Genomic DNA, 20,458 nt, shown 5'->3' on the forward strand with positions numbered 1-20,458 from the left:
CTAGTGTCAAACAGGGATCCTGATGTAGCTTGCCACATTGAAGCTTTAACATCAGGCCGGGGTAGCCGACATCATGGTAAATTGCAGGGGGGCTGGTAGTTTTACAATCATGGAGGTTGGGAGACCCAAGGCAGCAGCCACTCAGATTAATTTTGAATGCTCTGGCTGCTCACTCCTCCATCTGAAAGATTTTACTGTGCCCCTCCACCTCCTACTCCCGACCATATCTCATTTATATAAGCTGCAAACAATAGTTCCTGCATTGATCTTTGTGGCATCGCAATAGTGACCATCTTCATGCAACTCCATTCATGGCCATGCTTTGTTTTCTCTGGGTTAGATAATGTTCAGTCTACCTCAACATGTCCATTGTATGTTCCAAATAAACATTACCTATTGTCAGGAGAAATAAATTGCAATCTTTTAAAAAAAATGAAATGGCTGATATTCCTGTTAAGTGTGGCTGGCAAATTCTTTGTTTCTAAGGAGAGGAAAAAAAGTGGGTGGAACATGACACTGCCTCTTTGCCCCTTTTGCAATGCCAGAGGATTTCTGGGACTCTCTAGAGGGGGATAATGATTACACTTACAAATATTTATGGCAAGACTTAGCCATGTCGCTGAAGGGAGATTAAGGAATCTTGTCCTGTCACCTAATTTTCCTGAAGGCTCACAAAAAAGGACATGCAGATGCCACAATGCCAGAATAAGTTGACAGCAGATTGTGAGCCTCGATCTTTTCAGGTCAGAGGACCTGATAGCAGTAGACAGCAAAGCAAGGGATATCCAAAATAGTAAGTAAAAACAATTGCTTTCAACACCCTTGCTATTTATTCTGCAGGCCTGGATGCTTACTAGCTGCTGTGTTTGAGTAGCAGTCAGAAGGCACAAACCTGGTGACTATTCCCACTACAGCAAACCTCCAAGATCTATAGCTGTAATGGTCCTGATATCACACAATTACCAACGGCTATTAACAACAACAATACAAGCTTGTATTTATGTAGCACTGTTTGTTGTAATATGATTTCTTTAGATGTCTCAGTGAAGAAATCTTGAGACTTATATATTTAAACATGTTTGTTAACCTTATTCATAACCTTTAACTATTTACAAATCCCAGGTTGCTGTCATGCATGATGTTGTTACCTCCATGCAGATAGGCTGCTTCCAGAGTGTTCTTTCTAGACTGTTCTCGCGGAGTCAATTACCATATGACTCTATGTATTATACCGTGGGTGGTGCTATTTTCCATTGCCACATTAACCCTTGCTCTACTGAGCACCTTTAATGGCGTGTAGGCATTTACTGCAACATATTCCTTTCGTTCCCAAAGAAAACTTACCTCTCTTTCAAAGGAATGTTACAATACAATCTTTACTTGCTAACCCTGCTCCCCTACCTCAAGTCTCTGACTTTATAAATTCACACGGCCTTGAGGGTTGACAGTTCTTCTACATCTCGGCCTGTTGCATTTGGAGGGATGGTGGTACCCTGTGTTTCTGATACTTGGCTGTCTCCATTTGATTTGCTTTTTGTGCTCCTTCGAATTGCATTTCTCTTTATTAACAACCTGTCTGCTTTTTTCGGATACTGGGGGTTTGTCCTATTCCTTCCAAAGGGAATGTGCACTCTGTTCATTCCTAGAGTGGACTTGAATTTTCTTTTCCTGTGGTATCTGCCATGTTCTTGCTGGACATATATGTTTAACAAATAGAACCTTCATTTCCACTTGTTTCAAAATTTCAGCCTAACATTTGTTTGCTGTTTATTTTCAAATCGTTTTGCAAGCTTATGAACCTTTTTATTCAGCTCAGCTTTTCCTTCTTCTAGTGCCTTGAGCTTCAGTGTTGGATTTACATTTTCCAATCTTGTTTCTGTCTTTTCTTTCTCTGTCTGCAACAGAACTTTGTCCATGTCCTTCATTTTGGTTTCTCTTTTGGCCATGTCTGTCTCCGGTGAAGTCTTAACTTGTTTTAGTTCTGTAATTGCGCTACTTATGTCTTCATTATCACCTCACAGATTGGAAAATTCTATGGCTTTTCCTTTCAATGCCTCCTCTTTTCCATTCAACTGTTTCTTCAGCTCTTCAGTCTGTTTCTTGTAACTTTCGGCTTCCTCTTGGAATATTGAACATTACTGAGTCTTCTCTGCTAAATGGTTCTTCAGTTTGTTCAGAGTGACATTAAATTCATTTTCCTTCTCTTTGTAATTTTCCAGGGGAATAAACTTTGCCCTAAGGAATTCTTGTAGTATGTGAAGGTCTGAAACAGGTTTTCCTTTTCTTTGTGAAGCTCGCCTGCTTCATCTTGAGTTTTCCTGTAATTCAACTGAGTCGCTTTGAGTTTCTTCCACCATGTTCCCATTCTGCTGTTTAAGACAGTCTTCATTTCTTCACGTTGCTGAATGGTTTTGCATTATTTTTGCAATTGAACTTGAAGGACAATCATTTGTTCTTTCAATTGTTTATTTTCTTGTTGACCTCTTGCCAACTTATTCTGGGCTTGAGTGCATCATTTTGTTGCTACTGATAGTTCCAATGCAGCTCTTTTGAAGTAAAACTCAACATCCTCTGTAGCCCCTCATGTCTTTCCATGACTAAGTATTGATTCTTCAAAGATTTTCAGAGTTGCAACATCTTTGTGTGCCTTTTCTGCTTGCTGTTTTGCCTGGCTGTACATCTGGGTTGAATTTTCCCAACTCCTGCTTTGATTTACCAACTACAGAATTGAGGGTCATTATTTCCTCCTAATACCTTAGTGTTGCCTCTGAAATTTGTTTGTTCAGACCTTGACCTGTTTGTTCATTGAAGACTTCAGTTTATCGTACGTTTTCAAGGGCATATACTCAGCTTGAAACTTGTGCTTCAAATCTTCCAGTACAACTCTGATGCAAACATTTCCCTGTAGAAAAGCTTCATTTACATTTGCACGTTTTGCTTCTTTTGAGTTACATAAGATAGCTTTCCTTCATTCATAGCCATCTGCTCACTCTGCACTGCCAGCTGTCTCCCTCGTCCTGGGGTTTTCTGTTGCCCTCTCTCTGGGATCTTTTTATGCACCCCCCCCCCACCAGTATCTTTTGTTGCCTCTCTCTGAGGTCTTTTGTTGCCCCCTCTCTGGGGTATTACGTTGCCCTCAGTCATTTATTGGGAGTTGCCCACATTCTGAGATCTCTTGTTTTTGCCCTTGGTGCTTTATTGGGAGTTACCCTCCCTCTGGGTTCTCTTCTTGTTCTTGGTACTTAATTGGGAGTTTAAAATATCTATCAAAGCCTTTTAATATCTCACAAAGTTGTCGAGTATGGATCTGTACATTAGCTGTGGAGTACCTCACCAGCAATTGAACCAATGATGAATAAAAACTTGTCGATTTGTACTTCTTCTGATTCCCTATTTAATCCTGTATTTCTCCTGTATGCTAAAAATTGTCTTCTCCGAGACTCCCACTCTTGGGTCTGGTTTAGCTCTTTCCATAGCAAAAATGAATCTCAGTCTCCTAATTTGCTGTCCGTGGTTGTTTGTGTTTTCTTGTAGCTACAGCTTTAAATTCTGTTACCCCTTTAAGACTGTCAGTGCAGATTTTGGCAGCTCCCAGGTGATCATGGCTAAAAAAAATCATTTTAAACCTGCAGCACTTTCTTCCCTCTTTTTCTTTTTGAACCATACAGGTCCTGTTTGTTGAACTTTGGGGGTTGTTGGCAGCCTACTGGTTTTCTCCCAGTAATTTTCCCACACTTTTTCAGGATCCCCATGATCATGGGCCTCTTTTCAATTTTTTAAAAGAAAACACTGTGGCATTTCTTTTCTGGGTGATTCTTTCTTTTTCAAACTCTGCAGGTCTCTTTGAGCTTTGCCGTTTGAGAGTTTCAGTGTCATACTTTTATTGAAAGCCATGAGATATCAACTGTACAGATATTGTTTTCTCTTTTTTTACTCTCAGTGCCATTTGTTTTAAACTCTTGAGAACAGCAGCAATTTTTTTTTTACTTTATTGAAAATCTTTGCTTTTCCGACTGAAAATGGGTTCCCTGTTTCTTAAACTCTGCACGATTTTTCCTTTTTTGTTACTGTGCCCTGCAGGTTTCTCACTTGAATCTGCCAGCCAAATTTTAAAAAAAATTCAGTGCAGCATGGGCATCACTGTTGCAATCTGCTGAGCCCTGGGACTGCCACCTATTCTATCATGTAAGAACAGCTTAATTTTGTATTTTTGCTCACTGTCTTGTGAACTTCCCAGTATTATTCACAATGCATCACTTAGGGTCTTGCAATTCTCATAGTTTTGTGCACTGTCTTGTCAACTAACTAAGTGTCTTAACTCAGCATCATTCAGGGTCTTGCAAGTTTTGTGGTGTTTCTCACCTGTCTTATGATCTAAGCAGTTGTTTTGCTCTGCGCCACTCAGGGGTCTTGCAATGGGCTTCCACGCACTCTGGTGGAATTGTCAACTTCTAAGTCTGTAGTGAAACTTCTTCAACTATTTCTTCATGTTTTCTTCTTAGGTGCATATCTCTCTGGTTCATCTCCAGTTGCTTTTAGTTTTTCATACCTTGGGATACTGTTCTGGGCTCATTGTTTAAAATGTCACCTTTTATATCACTGCTGATGTGATATCCTTTAGAAGCGACCACCTCTGCCAACCATGTTGTAACATGGTGCCAGTTGTTGTGTCTCAACAATGAGATCTTGAGACTTGTATATATTTTTTTCATTCATGGGATGTGGGTAATGCCAGCATTTATTTCCCATCACTAATTGCCTTTGAGAAGGTGGTGGTGAGCTTAATTCTTGAACCACTGCAGTCCATGTGCTATTAGGGAGGGAGTTCTAGGATTTTGACCCAGCAACAGTGAAGGAATGGTGATATATTTCCAAGTACAGATGGTGTGAAGCTTTGAGGAAAACTTCCAGGTGGTTGTGTTCCCATGCATCTGCTGCCCTTATCCTTCTACATGATGGTAGTCATGGATTTGTAAGGTGCAATCTAAGGAGCCCTGTTGAGTTCCTTTATTGTTAACCTTTAACTATTTACAGATCCTAGGTTGCTGCCATGCATGGTGCTGTTACCTCCATGCAGGTAGGCTGCTTCCAAAGTATTCTTTCTAGACTATTCTCTCTGAGTTTATTACCATATGACTCTATACATTACACCATGGGTGGAACTATTCACCAATCCCACATTGACCCTTGCTCTGCCAAGCACCTTTAGATTGCAATGGCATGCAGGCATATACTATAACACTATAGTATAGTTTTACTATAAGATAGTAAAACTTCCCGAAACCTTTCACAGGAGCATTATCAAATAAAATCGGGGTTGGGCCACTTAATGAGATATTGATACAGAAAAGATTGATCAAAGAGCTATGTTTAAAGCAATGTTTTAAAGGAGAAGAGAGCTAGGCGGAGAGGTTTAATGGGAGGAATCAATGAGCTTAGGGCCTGGATAATTGAAGGCATGGAAGCCAATGGACAGTGATTAAAACCGGGGTTGGGAAAAATGCCAGAAATTGAAGAAAGCCAAGATCTCAGAAGGTTCTAGGGCTAAAGGAAGTTACAGAGAGCAGCAAGGCCTTGGAGGGATTTGAAAACAAGGAACAGAAGTTTTAAATCATTGCATTGCCAAACTAAGTATTAATGTAAGTGAATGAGCATGGGGCTGATGGAAGAATGGGACTTGATGCATGTTAGGATGTGGTCAGCAGAGTTTGGGATCAGCTCAAGCTTATAGAGTTATAGGTTTTTCTGCATAGATCCATGATAAATTTTCCAGTCTCTTTCGATGTCTCTTCTGCCCCTGAACCACTGACCATAGAATGACTGGATAATCCACCCTCAAAGCTGCACCCCCATACTGACACAAACTTAAAATAATGAAGTCACATGTTGCGCAAGCTGAGGTGGGTGCATACTCCTGTTATTAGTCTTATTCAAAGAAAGGTCACGAGAGCATTAAATATTCAATTAAATGAAGCCATCCCACAGATAACAGAATTCCCCAGGGCACATTATAGAATGTCAGTGACCATAGAGATGCAGGAAAGAAATCGTAAACCAGTATTGGATAGTTGTGCTATACACAACACTCTAGTTAAATGAGTCAGGTTTAAAACTTAAAATGTCAGTTTCATTATATCATGGAATTTTTAGTTTTGTATTTCAGTTTACTACATGCGTGAATGGTTCCTGCACTAGCTTCCAATTAGTAGTTTTGTATCTCACGAGTCACTGCCATGCACATCTTGACATATTCACATATTGGCACAACATCATGTCTTCCATTTTTCTGTGGAGTAAATTTTTACAACCTAATTCTGTTAATTACCAGACATCATTGTGTGACTTTGATGAACAGCAGTTTATATTTTTAGTGTGCCCCAAAGATTTGAGTTTATTCTGATGTCTTGAAATAAAACTTTGTTTACTTATGGAGAGAATTTTCACATTGGCGTGCATCGGTGGGCCCGACATGCCGACGCGTAAAATGACGTGTGGTGATGTCGGGCATGTGTCCCGATGTCACCGGGCGTCATTCAGTACTTTTGTTTGGCAGGGCGTGTACCGGAGGCGGCTGTGCACCCACCAACCTGTCATAGGCCTGTTAAATCCAATAGGGTATCAACTTAGATAATTAACAGGGTTGCCCGTCGAACCTTAAGGTTGGCGGGCAGGAGAAGGGCTCAAGCGGCCTTTGCGTTTTTCAGGAAACCTCATCCACGGGATGAGGTTTCTTGAAGGTTTGATAACACCTATAAATATTTTTTGAACTGTTCATAAACAGTTCCAGCTCATGTGACACTGCCACTGTCACATGAGGGGACATGTCTAAATAATTTTGACTCTTTTCTATTTAAAGGTCTCAATATGAAGTTAATCTCCCTGAGGCACAATTTCTGCACGCTTTCGCGTGCATGTGCGAAAGAGCAAAGGCCCTGAATCTCCCTCCTCTCCTCGCCTGCGCAAGTAGCGCTGAGCGCTGCCAGCCTGCATTACACTAGGCAGGCCTTAATTGGTCAGTCCACGTAAAATGGCGGCACAGAGCCGATTACGGGTGGCAATCGGCTCCATACCTGCCCGCGCCCGGTTCTGACAGGCCTGCCCGACATGGGGAAAATTCTCCCCATGCTTATTAAAATGGAAGGGCAATTAAACAAAAATATTTTAAAAGGATAGTGAGAAATAAGTACAGCTTAGTCAGGAGTTCTAAAATTGGAGCATATATTGGAGCATAAATTGATCATTTATCTTTTCTATGCTTTGTAACATAGTTAAGATTAGCTGATAGAACCTGACGCCATAGTAAATTCAAGCAAATTTAGCATAGCCATTTGGTAGTACAAATCTTGAGCATTGCTGTAAAAAGAGACATGTTGAAGCTTTTCATCTTGCACTCATCAGGACACTTTGCAAGAATACCAATATAAGGGGAAAGCAACAATTTATACTGAATGAGAAGAGAGTGTTGATTGGTTGGCAAGTGGACTCTGATTGGTGGAGGTTTTTCCATGGCGGATGAACCAATTGATGGTGACTGGCAGTTAACTGACAAGCATTGTTTGAAATTTAAACCAGGCAGTTTGACTCTGATTTGTCAAGGCATTGTCCTGAGGAATGAGTCAGCAAATAACTGTGATTTAGTTAGTTTAGCTGAAACAGGCTCAATGTGGGTACATGTTCTTTCTGTCTACAAAGAGTCCTCTTGCCAATCAATCAGCACTCCCTTCTCATGCAGTATAAATTGTTGTTTTCCCCTTATATTGGCATTCTTGCAAAGAGTCCTGATGATTGCATGATGATAAACTTTGACATGTCTCTTCTTTCAGCAATATTCAAATTTAGTATCGTAAATGCGATAATTAATTATGAATCTATGGATTACGCAAATTGCAGCACTTCTCTTGATGTCATCCACATGACATAGGCCATAAAATTCAAATCCTTAGCATCTGCATTTTGGAGTTGAGTGCTGTTTTAAATATAAAATAGCATCCAAAATACGCAAGTCTGGTGCGAGCCATATTGGGTGCCATTCTTGTGAAGAAATTAGTGTGCTTGCAGTCAGTGGCACCCTGCAAATCTGAAGAGATTGTAGCATGAGGGGGAAATGGGAAGTGAGAAGGAGGATTAGGTATGAAGATACTGTCATCTTCTACAAGTTCAGTCCTGCCACTGGCCATGACATCAGCAGTGGTGCTCCAATGATGGGGAGCATCATATCTTCCAAGGGGGTGAGGACATTCAGCCACACCAACCTCTGTCAGTTAAGTGCTGCTTCCTCTGGTGATGCTACTTGCCCTGCAAGAGAGAGGGAAATGTGTTAGTGAGTGTGGTACAATGTGTTTTGCTGATGTGACTGTCATGGATTCTGCCAGTGTGTGTAAGCTGTGAGATGTGGGTGTGAGACTTGCAGCAGTGTGAAGTGTTGGTGAAGCTATGAAGTCAAGTATGAGTCGTGCTTGATAGAGATTGTTGGTACATGAGTGATGGAGGTGTCGTGCATTGAACAGTGTCTGAGGCTAATGGTGCATTTGGTACAATTCAGCATTTGAAGCTACATTCACTGACATTGATAGCTCATGTGAGGCCACTGAACTTCTTGAGGCACTGCATCCTGTTCTTGGTGCTAGGCCATTGCTATTGACAGCCATGGCTTTCTTGTCCCAATGCTTTCACAAAATTTTCCCTATGCCTCCTGGTCCCCTGCAGATAGATCAGATCTTTCCTACCAGGGCATCCAATGCTGTGTCAGAGAAACTTAGAGCACGAATTTCTCTCTGTTCCACGATAAGTCTTTCTACAACTTGCTCACAGTTTCTTCCACAAAGAGCTCCGGCACCTATAGAATGCATCTCCCCTTTAAAAGGTGCAGGCTGTCTTTAAGTAGTGCAGATGAAATTTAAGTGATTGTAGCCTGACACAAACTCAGGCCCCATGCTGAGGCATACAGCCACTCAACAACACGTTTAGCATTGGCTACATGCAACAGTCATGCAAATAAATAGCAGCATGAGTTTGACAGCAACAGGCGTGGATATGATGGACATTATGATTTTCAGACCCCATTTTCAGGATCTTTTAATTTTCCCCCTTATTTTCTATACCAGTGAATTATGTGGTCTACATTAGCTTCTTCTCTTTAGATTACATAGTAAATCATGGATAATTTTCTTGTATTCATTAAGGCAAGAGATGTGAGATATTTTTGAGCATGTTTTCAATAACTAAGACTCACTGGCTTAGACTTTCTGGTGGTATGAGGCAGATTGGATCATAAATTTACTAAGAGATATGCTGTGCTATGCCCCACCCCCATCTTTTTAGAAAGTGGTAACAGTAAAATTAAATGCAATTTCATTTCAATGTACTATATATAGTTTCTGGCAGATCTTGGGTGGTGTACCTGCAGACGGAAGAGAAGAATGGGCTCTATGTCACTCTACCAATAAGAAAGAAAACTAGCATTGTAGAATCATTTAGGATGGTTAACCAAAAAATGGTTTAGAGTTACTTGCTCAAGTTCCCATTTGAAACAAATATACCTACTATTTGACTGGGAATAACCTACGCATATGAAGCAAAATATTCCCACCAGACTAGTACCTCTCGGTGTCTACCCTGTCAAGTTCTTTCAGAATCTTTTATGTTTCAATGAGATCTTGTCTCATTTTCCTAAACCCCAGAGAATAAAGACCCAATTCCTTAAGCCATTTATCATAGGACACCCCTCTTATCCCAGGGACCAATCAGTGAGACACCACATCTGCAATAAGTGTTTGTAACTCAGGGAACTTTGGCTCAGAGTTGTTGAGTTGGAATCTGAACTAAAGACATTGTGGCTCATCAGGGAAGGAGAGAATTATTGGGCTATCTTGATACAGTCACACCTCTTAGGTTAGGCAGTAGGTTAGATTTGGTCAGTAGTCAGGGACAGGAAGATGTAATTTCAAGTAAAACAGAAATGGGGACCCAGAATGCAGTGATAGCAGAGTCTCAGTGGGTATGGGGTACTTGCTAACCGATTGAATGAGAACAAAGATAGGAAGGAGGATGGGAAAATTCAGGACAACATCAAGAGTACAAGATGCCATTCAAGTTGAGGATTGAATGGAATGTGGTTGTAGTAGGGGCTAGTTTAGTCAGGGGGTAGATACTGCAGCTGTGATTGGGAGTTCTGAAGGATGTATTAACCGCCTGGTTCTAAGGTTAAGGATTCTTCCTCACGACCAGAGCAAATCTTGGAGTGGGAAGGGGAGGATCCATTTGCTGTGGTCATGTAGGAACCAGCAACATAGGTAGGATTGGGAGTCAGGTTCTGATGAGTGAATCTAAGAATCTAGGGTACAAATTAAAAGGCAGAGCCTTAAAGATAACAATCTCAAGATTACTTTATGAGTCACGTGCAAATTAGCATAAAGTCATACAGATTAGACAGTTGAATGCATTACTGAAATAATGGTGTGAGACAGGTGTTTCATACTCATGGGACACTGACACAAGTGCTGGGGAAAGAAGGAGCTCTTCCACTGGGACAGGCTTCACTTAAGACTGACTGGAACCAAACCTGTGTCCTGGAGCATTGAATAACCAGGACTATAGATAGAACTTCAAACTAGAAAGTGACAGGAGGGTTCAGATGAGGTGAAATTTATAAAGTTAAAGAGAAGGATTAAAAACCATACAGCAGTGTAGCAATTTGGGTAAAGGTTAGCAGGGATTTTTTATTATTATTCTTCATTTACAGGATGTAGGCATTGCTGGCTAGGCAAGCATTTATTGCCCATCCCTAATTGCCCTTGAGAAGGTGATGATGAGCTGCCTTCTTGAACCGCTGCTGTCCCTGTGGTGTAGGTATACCCACAGTGCTGCAAGGGAGGATGTTCCAGGATTTTGACCCAGTGACAGTGAAGGAACATCGACATATTTCCAAGTCAGGGTGGTGAGTGGTTGGAGGGGAACTTGCATGGTTGTGGTCTTCCCAGGTATCTACTGTCCTTGTCCTTCTAGATGGTAGCGATTGTGGGTTTGGAAGGTGTGGCCTAAGGAGCCTTGGTGAGTTTCTGCTGTGCATCTTGTAGATGGTATACACTGCTGCTACTGTGCATCATTGGTGGAGGGAGTGAATGTCTGCAGAAGGGGCGCCAATTAGGTGGACTGCTTTGTTCTGGATGGTGTCAAGCTTCTTGAGTATTGTTAAAGCTGCATTCATCCAGCCAAGTTAGAGAGTATTCTATCACACTTCTGACTTGTGCCTTATAGATGGTGGACAGACTTTGGGTAGTTAGGAGGTGAGTCACTCACCACAGGAACCCTAGCCTCTGACCTGCTCTTGTAGCCACCGTATTATTATGGCTAGTCCAGTTCAGTTTCTGGCCAATGGTAACCGCAACAACCCCCCCCCCCCGCCCTGGATTTTGACAGTAGGGGATTCAGTGATGGCAATGCCATTGAATGTCAAGGGGTGATGGTTAGATTCTCTCTTGTTGGAGATGGTCATTGCCTGGCACATGTTACTTGCCGCTTATCAGCCCAAGCCTGAATATTGCCAGGTCTTTCTGTATTTGGACGTAGACTGCTTTAGTATTTGAGGAGTCATGAATGGTGTTGAACATTGTAGAATCAGCAGCAAACATCCCCACTTCCTGACCTTATGATGGAAGGAAGGTCATTTTTGAAGCAGCTGAAAATGGTTGGGCCTAGAACACTACCCTGAGGAACTCCTGCATTGATGCCCTGGAACTGAGGTGATTGACCACCAACAGCCACAACCATCTTCCTATGTGCTAGGTATGACCACAACCAGTGGAGAGTTTTCTCCTGATTTCCATTGACTCCGGTTTTGCAAGGGCTTCTTGATGCCACACCTGGTCAAATGCTGCCTGATGTCAAGGGCAGTCAGTCTGTGTTTGACAGGAAGAGACAAAGAGTTTTAAAGCAGGAATGCATCAGTGAGTAAGATCAAATCAGAGAAAAATGGTTAAAAGTCAAAATTTGAAGCACTTTATCTGATAAATGGGTTTGAGCCAATAACCATTACAGAGATGTGGTTGATGGTGCCCAAGGTTAGGAACTAAATATTCCAAAGCATTAGGTATTTTGAAAAACAGACAATATGGAAAAGGCGATAGGGGAGAGGGGGGAAGAGCCCTGATAAAGGATGGCATGAGGACAGTAGTGAGGATAGATTGTGGCTTGGAAGATCAGGAACTGGAGTCAGTATGGATGAAGATAAGGCATAACAAGGAGCAGAAAACACTGGTGAAAGTAGTTTGTAGGTCCCGTAACAGTAGCTATACTGTTGGACAGAGTATTCATCAAGAAATAAGAGGAAATTATATTAAATTTAATGCAATAATCATGGAGGAATTATTTTTCATGTAGACTGGACAAATCAAATTGGCATAATTAGAACTAATCAGGGAACAGGCCATTTTAGATTTTATCTTGTGTAATGAGGCGGGGTTAATTAGTAATCTAATTTTAAGGGATTGTTTGGGCTCCAATGATCATTATGTGATAGAATTCCATATTGAGTTTGAGTGGTGCACTTTAGACTGAAACTAGAATTGTAAACTTAAATAAAGTTAATTACAGAGTTATGAGAGGTAAGTTGGCTAAGGTGGGAAATTAGATTGAAAGGTTATGATAGTACCTAAGCGATGGTGAACATTTAAAGAAATATTTAATCACTCTCAACAAATATACATTCCATTGAGAAATAAAAACTTCATTGGAAAAGTGATACATCAGAGACTAACTAAAGAAGTTAAAAATAGTATTGGATTAAAAGAAAGGGTTTATTATGTTGCTAGGAAGAGTATTAAGCCTGAGAATTGAGAGAGTTTTAGAAACCAGCAAACAATGGCCACAAGGTTGATAAAGAGGGAGAAAGTAGAATCTGATCATAAACTATCAAGAAATATTTTTAAAGTTGTAAAACTTTCAACAAGAATGTAAACAGGAAGAAAGTAGCAAAAGCAAATGTGGGTCCCTTTTTTAGGATGCAGCTACCAGGATAGATAAAGGGGAACCAGTGAATGTAGCATATTTGGATTTTTAAAATGCCACCGGAAAGGTTGACATATAAGATAGGGGTTCATAGCGTTTGGGGAAATATATTAGCATAGATAAAGGATTGATTAAATGACAGAAATCAAAGAGTCAGAATAGACAAGTAATTTTCAGGTTGGTGGACTATTACTAATGTGATGCCAGAAGGATTAGTGATAGGCTCAAACTATTTATCATCCATATTAATGATTGAGAGTAAGAACCTAGTGTAAATTTGCTGATAATATAAGTCTAGGTGTGAAATTAAGCTGTGCAGAGGACATAGAGTCTGCAAAAGAATATAGTTTCAGTCTGAAGTGCACCACTCAAACTCAATATGAAATTTTATCACATAATGATCATTGGAGCCCAAACAATCCCTTAAAATTAGATTACTCATTACACAAGATAAAATCTAAAATGGCCTGTTCCCTGATTAGTTCTATGATGTATTGTTTTAGGAAATTGCCTCAAATGCATTTCACAAACTCATCCTCCAAACTACTTTTGCCAATTTGATTTGTCCAGTCTACATGAAAAATACATTCCTCCATGATTATTGCATTAAATTTAATATAAGTTCCTCTTATTTCTTGATGAATACTCTGTCCAACAGTATAGCTACTGTTACGGGACCTACAAACTACTTCCACCAGTGTTTTCTGCTCCTTGTTATGCCTTATCTCCATCCATACTGACTCCAGTTCCTGATCTTCCAAGCCACAATCTATCCTCACTACTGTCCTCATGCCATCCTTTATCAGGGTTCTTCCCCCCTCTCCCCTATCGCCTTTTCCATATTGTCTGTTTTTCAAAATACCTAATGCTTTGGAATATTTAGTTCCTAACCTTGGGCACCATCAACCACATCTCTGTAATGGTTATTGGCTCAAACCCATTTATCAGATAAAGTGCTTCAAATTTTGACTTTTAACCATTTTTCTCTGATTTGATCTTACTCACTGATGCATTCCTGCTTTAAAACTCTTTGTCTCTTCCTGTCAAACACAGACTGACTGCCCTTGACATCAGGCAGCATTTGACCAGGTGTGGCATCAAGAAGCCCTTGCAAAACCGGAGTCAATGGAAATCAGGAGAAAACTTAAATGAATGGGCAAAATGGTGTCAAATGGAGTAAATCACCAGAAATGTGGGGCTATTCACAAAAATATATTTTAAATTGTCAGGACCTGTCAGATGTTGGCAGAGGGATTTGGATGTCCTTTTACAAGATACACAAAGTTAACATGCAGGTACAACAATTATCCTAATTGGATAATTAGGATATGATATAATGGCCTTTTTGACAGGCAGTTGGAGTACAAAGGTGAGAAAGTTTTGCGAAAGTGTACAGGATTTTGGCGAGATTTTGGGAGTATTGTGTACAGTTTTGGTCTCAGTTCTTATGGCCATGCTTGCCTTAGAGGAAGTTCAATGAAGTTTTACTAGATTGATGAGGGAGTTGTCCTATGAGGAGAAGTTGAGTAGAATGTCTTATACTTTCTGATATTTAGAAGAATGAAAGGTGATCTCATTGAAACATGTATGTTTCTGAGAGGATTTGACAGGGGAGATGCTGAGAGGCTGATTTCCTCCTGGCTGGAGAACATAGAACTAGGGGCATAATCTCAGGATGAGGGGTCAGCTACTTTGAATGGAGGTGAAGAAAAAAATCTTCATTTAAATAGTTGTGAATATTTGGGATTCACTGCCCAAGAGAATTTTTTGTGATGCCATTTCAGAAAAGAAAAAAGACAGTGTGCCACATATAAAATCAAGTACCGGACCCAATAACTAGTTGATTCCGCATTTGACCATATATACATGTGTACATTCAGAGATGGCCACAAGAGGGTGCTATTACACTCCCCCCTCCTTAGTAAGAAAGTTACACAAAAATTCAAATTCCATACAACTTATATACATTTCTTGTTTTTCATTTATTTGCAAATATAACTTAACCACTGATTTCCTATTCCTAAGGGGGTACCTCCTTTTTTGACCCAAACTTTCAGAGCTTGGAGAAGGGCCTTTGACCCATTTTAGCCTGAATCTGAGAAGGAGCTTTCTCCAATAGAGACTAATTTTGACCTTGGCCTTCATTTAAATTTTCCACTTCACCAGACATGTCTGTCTGACTCTGACACGGACCTGAACCGGTTTCAAGCATGACTTGTGTTGGAGTAGCTGTTGGTACTCTACTCATATCCCAACTATCCAATTCATCAGACTCATTCTTCTTCATGAACCTCTGAAGGTAAAACATGATCTATATGCAAACCCAACCTTTCCACTACCAAACATCTTGATCAAATATGTGCGGGGACTGCATATTTTCTCGACTCTTCCTGGTAGCCACCTCAGCCACTTATGGTGATGATGATCATTCACCTTCTTTCTCCCAGACTTCTTTCTCTCCCAAACCGCCATGACTCTCTTTCTGCCTGGTATGTTTCTCTTCTGCTGAATAAGGCGTCAGCAATGAAAACCTTGTTCTAGACTGTCTTCTAAGAAACAATTCAGCAGACTGTGAGGTGTGTTATGATAAACAAAAAATTCACCAGTTTGTGATGCAATGAGAACTGACATTTCATCCAATTTGTTTCTAGCATTTTCCTAACAAGAGCATGCTTAACAATTTGCAATATGTGAGCTGCTGCTCCCTTTGAAGCAGGAAAATGCAGTTCTTACCCCATTCATTCTCATAAATTTGACCAACTCTTCTGAACAAAACTGAGGTCTGTTGTTGGACACAATTACCTCTGAGAACCCATAAGCAGCAAAGAAACTATGCAAAATATGAAGTTTTGCTAGTTGTTGTTCAATTCACTGGAAACTCCTCAGCCCACTTTGAACAGCTATCTATCACAATGAATAGTTGTTGCCCTTCAAAGTCTGCAAAATCTATGTGCAGCCCCTGCCACACTCTAGCTGTGGCAGGGGCTGCACACACTCTAGCTGGCCATTTCCATGGTTGCAAAGGTTTCAATGGCTTCTTTTCTACACTTGACATATTCTACACTGTTTCACTGTATCTTCTATGCTCTTATCTAACCCCAACCACCAAAGAAATCTTCTCATTCGACTCTTTGTTAAGCTCATCCTTAAGTGTTGATCATGAAGATCGCACAGCAACTACGCTCTATACCTTTCAAAGATTATAACTTTGGCTCCCACATAACATAACATTTATCAACTGACAACTCATTCTTATGCATAAAAAATGATATGATTTTTAAATCCAGTATCTGTGTTGGCCATCTGTGTTGTGAAATAGTTGTATACCCATGCCAATATAAGGTCCTTATGAGTTGTTCTACAAATGTCATCTGCCATGACTGGCAACTCATCTACATGTGAAAAGAAAAATACATCTTCCCTGTTGGGCACTATCTCTAAGGGGGATGGTAATCTAAGCATCGCATCAGCATTACAGTGATCTTCTGATCGTCTTTACTGAATGTAGTGCTGATAAGCAGGTGAAATCAAAGCCCCTCTCTGCACTTGGGCTGAAGCTAAAGTGGGTGCTGGAGACTTTGGATTCAAAATAGCTGAGTGGCTTATGATCAGTTTTGATCATGAAACAATGACCATACATATTACATATAACACATATAAATATTTGTGAAATCTTCTTCCTCCAAAAATCAACGACATTCTATCTGAGCATTGGCACTCAAGGTGCATGAGGCAAATGCCTCTCTTCACCACATGAGAGATCGCAGCACCTACTCCAAATAGAGAGGAATCACATGCTAGTTTAATCTCCTTGGACACATCGTAATGTCGAAGCATTGTACCATCTACCAATTTACTTTTACACAACTGGAATGCTTTGCCACACTCCCTTGTCCAATTCCACGGAACACCCTTCCTCAAGAGTTAATTTAATGGGTGCAATAAGTTGGCCAAATTTGGTACATTTCACATTTGTGTGCCTTTGCCTGAACTCCATGCTTTATCAAACGCTGGAGCACCTTATTCAGTCTGTCAGTATGGGTCTGCCTGTTTGAAGCTGAAATAACTATATCATCCAAATAGCACACTACTCCCTGAATTCCTTGCACAATTTGGTTCATCACCTCTTGGAATGTTCCAGGCGCTGAAGAAAGACCAAATGGCAGCCTATGAAACTGAAATAAACCCCCCTGTGTTCTAATAGTCCATTATGACTTAGACTCATCATCTAATTCAAGTGGCAGATGGGCATTTGTCAGGTCTAATTTTGAAAAAAATGTGGCTTCCTGACAAAATTGTGAACAGCTCCCTCATGGTTGGCAAAGAATCAGGTAGATTATATATTAACACCTGATTTGTGGTGACCTTTTAATCCCCTATATTCTTACACTACCATCTGACCTTGTTATTACTGCTATGGGAGTAGCCCAAAATCTCTTCTAATTTAGAGATAATTTTCTCAGTCTCAAGTCTTCTCAGTTCTTGTTCTACTTTCTCTTTTGGAACACAGGGTACTGGACAGAGGGTACTACACTCCTTGTATGTGGCATTTCCCATTTTTGGGATTTTCTCCCCCTCATAACTTTGTACTTCCATGCGTGATTTCTCCAGCTGATGCTGACTCGACTTTGATGGTATAGCAGTTCAGGAATCAAACTCATGGAGACACCAGTTTTGAACTCCATGTTTAACAGAGCTCCATTCAATGCTACTTGGGCTACGATGCCCTACAAATTTCCATTAGGCATTCTTATGCTTCATATTGCATGGGTCTCAATTGACCCCTCATTAACCTTGTGCTATTGGGCAACCATATGCTGTGACTGCCATTTCCTCCAGTCAATGTTTCCTCCATTTCCATTCTTTCGACATGCCTTGGCAAGATGACCTTTCTTCTTGCAGCTGTAGCACTCGGTTGCTATTACATTGTTGATGTTTAGTTTTAAGTATACTCAAGACTGAAATTGTTAGATTCTTAGAACTTAAAAGAATCAATGAATATGGGGATCAGCTGCAAAAGTGAAGTTGAAGCCATTACCTTACTGTATGGCAAAGCTGGCTCAAAGGGCCATATGGTCTCCTCTGCTCCTATTTCCTATATTCTTATGTTTTAAAAGCATATGGTACCCTTGGCTTTATTAGCAGAGAAGTAGGGCACCAAAGCAAGGAGGTTATGCTAAATCTTTATAAAACACTGGTTTAACTTCAGTAGGATGATTGTTTTCAACGTTGGGCACCACACTTTAGGAAAGAGATCAAGGTCTTAGAAAGGCTGGAGAAGAAATTTATGAGAATAGTGCCAAGGTTGCCGGACTTCAGTTATTGAGAGAGAGTGGAGAAGGTGAAATTGTTCTCCGTAGAGCAGAGAGGATTACGTGAGTATTTGATAGAGGTGTTCAAAATTATAAGTAGTTTTGATAGAGATAAAGAGGAGAAATGCTTTCCAGTTATAGAATTGTCAGGAACCAGACGACAGATTTCAACTGTTTGGAAAGAAAACAGAGGCAACACAAGCAAACATTTGTTTTTTACACAGCGAATTGTTGTGATCTGGAATGCATTACCTGACAGGGTGTTTGAAACAAATTCAATATTAGGAGGGAATTGGAAAGACTTGAATGGAATAAGATTACAGAGATGTGGATAAGGAACACGAGAGTGGAGCCAGCACAGGCACAATGGGTGAAATGACCTCCTTTCATACTATATCATACTCTGTTTCTATAAGAACAATTCATAGTATTCGAACAGCTGGTTGGAAAATAATTTGCAATCTGTAATTCTGTTTACTAAGAACACCATTGCTGATTCTTACAGAAAGTCGATAAGAAGATCAATACAGAATTCTGCAGGGTCAAATTGACAAATGACAGACACCAACCAATAACACCAACTTTTTAAAGAAACAAGTGGATTCTGGATGAATGCTATGCAACTGCTGTTTAAATATAAGCAACATGTTGGTTGGCAAGAAATATATATTCATATTGTTATGATGTGGCAGATGTTGTGTGTCAGGTGGACCAAATCCACAAGGGAAACTTGGTCACGCTATCACAACGGTTTTGCAATTTGTGTTTGTTACGAGAAAACGTGTGCACTGAATTCAGAAGTAATGAGTCCCTAATTGCGCTTTAGCTGAGTGGCCGGCTAGGCTATTTCAGAGGGCAGTTAAGAGTTAATCATGTTGCTGTGGGTCTGGAGTCACATGTATGCCAGAATGAGTAAGGATGTCAGATTTCCTTCCCTAAAGGACATTAGTGAGCCAAATGTTTTTTTTACAACAATTGTTGATAGTTTCAAGGTCACCATTGCTGAGACTAGCTGAATATTCTAGATTTATTAATTTGAATTTAAATTCTACCAACTGCCTTGTCCTCAGAGCATATCATGGGCTGCTGGATTACTGGTCCAGTGACATTACCGCTACGCCACGATCTCCCCTGTATCCATAATGAAAACTGCCTAGTTATTTAAACTTGTAATTACACCGTCCACCAGTGGTGACATTTAGCACATTTTACATTTCTCCACTCCTCAAATTGTAAAGGAAAAAATTTCCTATACTCCAATCAACTCTATCCCCAACAACAGGAAGTTTTGCTCTTTGAATGTATATAATATAAGATCAAATCATTATCTCCTCCAGGATGATCCTCAGACCACACCTAACATGCATACATACTGTCAATAGCAAGTAAAATCACCAAAATCAATTTGTATGTGTTCAACTTCTTCCTTGTCAGCCCTGCTTCTAATTTGGTCCCTGTGGACATTGTTGTTCCTGATATGAACTGAAATCGATTTGGTTCTATCATTTTCTGGCTGGTATTGATCAGCAGCATTGAATCATGCAGCTTGATCCCTACTTCTTCGTTCACCTTAATTTTAAGATACCCATCTGTGTTGCTGTTATTGATGGAGATGAAAGAATGGAAGGATGAGTCCTAAGAGATCAGTTCTATCTTGTGCAATAATGGCTCCTGACACCATGGCCCTGAACACAGACATAAGCAGAATACAATGAAGTATGAGTAGGGCAACAATGATCATTATAATCTGAGGATCATAAAGCAACACTTTAACTGATTAGTGAAACCTTACAGTGTAACTCTGCAGGTTTCATAAATAATTGTTTGCTGAATGATTCGTATCTCTACAAAAATGCCTCATTATGAAGTTTGAAGAATAAGTGCAAAATAATGGGCAGAAGGTGAATGTGATTAAGGATTCAACTCTCAAACCAGCGATACAACACAGAAGACTCGTGTGTGAGGCACTAATTCAAGGTGCCTTCTAATGACAGTCAGAATTGCTTCATTTCTTAAAGTTGCCACCCACGTCTAAAGTGTAACTGTACCCAAAACTCTTTCTTTTATCTTTTTCTGCAGTTTCTCAAACAATATGTATGCTGTTTTTTTTTTACCGGGCTCCTGAATTATCCTAAAACAGC

The sequence above is a fragment of the Carcharodon carcharias genome, chromosome 17 (assembly GCF_017639515.1).
Source record: "Carcharodon carcharias isolate sCarCar2 chromosome 17, sCarCar2.pri, whole genome shotgun sequence".
Taxonomy (NCBI): Eukaryota; Metazoa; Chordata; class Chondrichthyes; order Lamniformes; family Lamnidae; genus Carcharodon; species Carcharodon carcharias.